General features: G+C 37.9%; 1 long non-coding RNA gene across 1 annotated transcript in view; it reads right to left on the bottom strand.

Annotated features, from left to right (window-relative positions):
* Nucleotides 1–355: 355 nt before the first annotated feature.
* Nucleotides 356–4,367, bottom strand: part of LOC137973758 (uncharacterized) — a 14,050-nt gene continuing 10,038 nt past the window's right edge. Inside the window, exon 3 of the long non-coding RNA XR_011117310.1 lies at nt 356–1,295. This is a non-coding gene — a long non-coding RNA (uncharacterized lncRNA). The remainder of the gene's footprint in view (nt 1,296–4,367) is intronic.

Below are 4,367 nucleotides of genomic sequence, written 5' to 3'. Positions count from 1 at the left end.
GTGATAAAACACTTGTATAAGAAGAAAAATGGATTTAGAATTCAAAACTAGAATTATATATATACAGTAAAATACATTTGTCGTTCTTTCAATGGAAGCGCGCGCAAAGTAATAAAAATAAAAAAAAAGCAAAAACATGGCTCTTCACAGAACATTGCATTTTTCCTTTAATATTGATCTCCTTAGATACGTTATCAGTGGTTTGACGTGGAGGGTGTAAAGTGCAAGTCTCAGGTCATTGTTTTACCATAACTGAAATAACCCAAACCTTTAGAAAAATGCTATCCTTAGCCTTAAAAATTATTTTTAGGTCTAATGTTACGCTCGAAACGTCAGCTTTTAGAATCTCTGTACGGTGGCCAATTTACATTATCAACTCCGTTAATAAAACCAAATTTTTGTATGGTGAAACAGTGACCTGCAACTTTTAGTTTCTCATCCAAGGACCTTTACAATCGCCCATCCTTAGCATCCTGGGAACGAGGTTGTGTTATTATTTTATGCCGAATCTCCAAGTGAATCTCAAGCGAGCTCGCTGTATCTCGCTGTACAGTGTATCAGTCCATCATAAGGTAAGATTGAAAGTGTTAAATTTCGAACAAATTGCCCTGCAAGTCATTTCATTATTTAAAATTGTGCAACGGGTTATTAAGTAAACATCCTTGAATGCTGAATTAAGTTTGAACTGTGTGCCTGCGAGGTCAATTTTGGGGTCAACAGAACCAATTTTAAGGAGTTAAAGTAACGGCTACGAAAACGCAAAAGAAAAGTCAACAGTAAAATATAACTTTGCGCTAGTGTAGGTATTTCACGATTATTCCATTTTGTTGACAATGTACAGCAGGGGCGAAATATCCTAACTACACGTAGTTTCCCCACCCCACATTGCTAAACGTTTGGGGGCTTCTTTACATAAAAACAATGCAAGTTAATTACTATTGGGACTGTATCATGCTTTAGCGAACTGTATATCTGATTTATTTGAAGTGAAGAATAAGAATGCAACATTCACTTAAAGAGGCTCAAACCAGTTTCAATGCTATTAACAATGCAATGATACTAACTAACTGCAATATTTCCAAGGATTTAATCAACCAAACTATTTCATGTAACAGCAAAGTTATGGTACCAAGCAAAATTCCAACAATTCCTTCAAAGGATAAACTATTTCCCGGTATGTGCTGCAGTAAACTTAAAAAGCTCTGCCGTTTTTTTCCAATTCATATTCTGTCTCAGAATGCCTCACAATGAAACACCAGTTCCCAAGCCTCTGCAATGAGTTGTAATGTGGTTCCCTGATCGGAAGACAAAAAAACAAGCCTGAGAACCATTAACAGTGAGTATTGCTCTTTTTAGTCTTAAAAAAGGGAGCAGACAAAAGAGGTTTCAAGTCTTTATTTTTTATTCGCAAAAAAGATTTTTTTGCAGAGCTACTAAGTTCTAAAGTATAATTATTATTCAACTATTGCTCTAGAACATGTGCGCCTCAGAGAACCGGTTTCCACCATTGTTTTGCGTCCCTTTTATGTTAATCAAGGTGGAATGAAAAATAACTGAATGCTATGGGCAATCTTAACCTCAAGCTGAGTGGAATTTATCTTGAGCAAGTTGGTGGAGACCATGTGTGCTCAATTGTGCTCTGATAATCAAGGAGGAATAGAACATAATTGAATGCTATGGGCAATGTCAACCTATGAAGAGCTCAGTGCAATTCTCTTGAGCAATTTGGTATAGCTATACAATGTCTGCTCAACTGTGCTCTGTTAATCAAGGTGGAATGAAAAATAATTGAATGCTATGGGTAATCTGAACCTCAAGCTGAGTAGAATTTTCTTGAGCAGTTGGTGTAAACAATGTCTGCTCGATTAAGCTCTGATAAACAAGGTGGAATGAAAAATAATTGAATGCTATGGGTAATCTGAACCTCAAGCTGAGTAGAATTTTCTTGAGCAGTTGGTGTAAACAATGTCTGCTCAATTAAGCTGTGATATCTGACCGAATTTTCAAAAAGATACCTCTGTAGATTTTTGCTTGAAAACAGGCGAAAGCTACTGTGCTGGTCTAAAACCCAGGGAGGGCTCCGTCAAGACATCGCTAGATAAATTCTAGAGGCCCTATGCTACAATCTAGTTCTTAGCCGAAACTTGTCGGACCAAAGCAAAGTCACTTACTGAGGGTGGGTAGGCTGAGTGTGATGTTAGTATGTCAGTCCTGGTCAGTATTTCTATATGACATTGCTTAATTGCAGAAATCAAATGCCTACAACTATGAAATAAAGGTTGTTCCTTGCTAGAATCATAGCTATGTTAGTCAAGAACTTTTCTCTGCATCTCAAAGTGCTAAGTTGTCAAAGTACAAGCAGGTACCTTGTTGTAAATTCAGTCAGAAAACAAGGTGGAATGAAAAATAATTGAATGCTATGGGTAATCTGAACCTCAAGCTGAGTAGAATTTTCTTGAGCAGTTGGTGTAAACAATGTCTGCTCAATTAAGCTGTGATATCTGACCGAATTTTCAAAAAGATATATACCTCTGTAGATTTTCGCTTGAAAACAGGCGAAGCCTGTTTTCAAGCTACTGTGCTGGTCTAAAACCCAGGGGGGGCTCCGTCAAGACATCGCTAGATAAATTCTACAGGCCCTATGCTACAATCTAGTTCTTAGCCGAAACTTGTCGGACCAAAGCAAAGTCACTTACTGAGGGTGGGTAGGCTGAGTGTGATGTTAGTATGTCAGTCCTGGTCAGTATTTCTATATGACATTGCTTAATTGCAGAAATCAAATGCCTACAACTATGAAATAAAGGTTGTTCCTTGCTGGAATCATAGCTATGTAAGTCAAGAACTTTTCTCTGCATCTCAAAGTGCTAAGTTGTCAAAGTACAAGCAGGTACCTTTTTGTAAATTCAGTCATATATATATATATATATAAATTGTTATAGAAAACGAGGACGGACAACTTCGAGCGAAGGAAAAAATACACAGTAAAAATTCTAAAAGTGAATAATAAATTACAATTTCCTTAAATAAGTTTACAGTGTAAAAGATAACAAAACATTACAAAGATGATTTTACAACAGGGCGTGATAACACATATTCGCAAGAAATTAACAAGTGATGAACAAGCGGTAATTACTACGCGTGAAACCGATGACAATACGAAACAAACCCACGGGGAAAACCAAATCGAAAGATAAAATAAAAGAGTACAAACATACAAATAAAATGAAAAGTGTAAAGAAAAGGCTGTCGAGTCCACTGAGAATGTAAAGGAGCTAGCGTTAAAAATGAAAGGGCGAGAGATAAAACAAAATTCCTAATCAGAGCCCCTGAAACCATGCCGTGACCGGGCACAGAAGGCGCCCCGAACTGGGCCCTTAAACAGCAATATTGTAATAAATTCCCAGATGGGGGCCCCCGCCCAATTTACATGTGATCTCTACGTTAATTGTAGTTTATTCTTGTTTTCGAGTGAAATTCCTGACGCCTATTCAAGCCAAAAGGTGCCAAAGAAAACAACTGTGCACTCCAATATGCCTCTTTAGTGATAAGGAGTTTCTCGATGCTGCATGAGTTGTTGACAGTCTCTTGCACTTGATCAATACATTGGAATGAGAAGTCGCTTAAATCATGTGGTGTTTTGTTGAAATGTACCGCTACCTCACAAGTCTTTTTCTTAATGACCATAGCAGACTTATGGTTGCGAAATCTAACTCTGAAGTCAGTTGTTGTAGAACCAATGTATTGCAGGCGACATTTCTTGCACGAAGTTCAGGGTGTGGCCCCAAAGAAAACACCTGTCCACAAGTGCTAAGAATTGCACTGGTGTAGCTTATCAGCCAAAGATTAGAAGAAAGGACAATGGCAAATTTGAAACATACGTAGGCCTGACGGCAGATGACTTTAAGACACGTTATAGAAATCATAAAACATCTTTCGAAAATAAGACCTACAGACATTCAACTGAACTCAGCAAACACGTATGGTTGCTAAAAGATAACAACATTCGAAAATACTGAATATACTAAATGTAAGTTGCCAATAAGCCCTCGCAGAGTGCTCAATAGCTAGTGAAGCTAGAGCTGTGCATACAGTATTTTCGTCTCCTCCCTATTCGGTTGTTGAGCACTCTACCAAAACGCCTTCCCATGATGGACAAAATTTCGTTCGACTACTCTACAAAGAACATCCCATGCCCAAGGAAGAAATCTTATTTGACAACACTGATTGAAAAAACCGACAAACTAATTCGAAATATGAGATGGAGAGCTTATCACTATCTACACCCGAGGAACGCGAGCAATGATAAAGAGACCTATAATTTGTCACCCGGAGCTCGCCACGCTCAACAAACGATCAGAATTAGCAAG

This window comes from Montipora foliosa, chromosome 10 (assembly GCF_036669935.1).
Source record: "Montipora foliosa isolate CH-2021 chromosome 10, ASM3666993v2, whole genome shotgun sequence".
Lineage (NCBI taxonomy): Eukaryota > Metazoa > Cnidaria > Anthozoa > Scleractinia > Acroporidae > Montipora > Montipora foliosa.
Note: the sequence above shows the minus strand (reverse complement) of the source record. Positions and strands in the feature narration are given on the sequence as shown.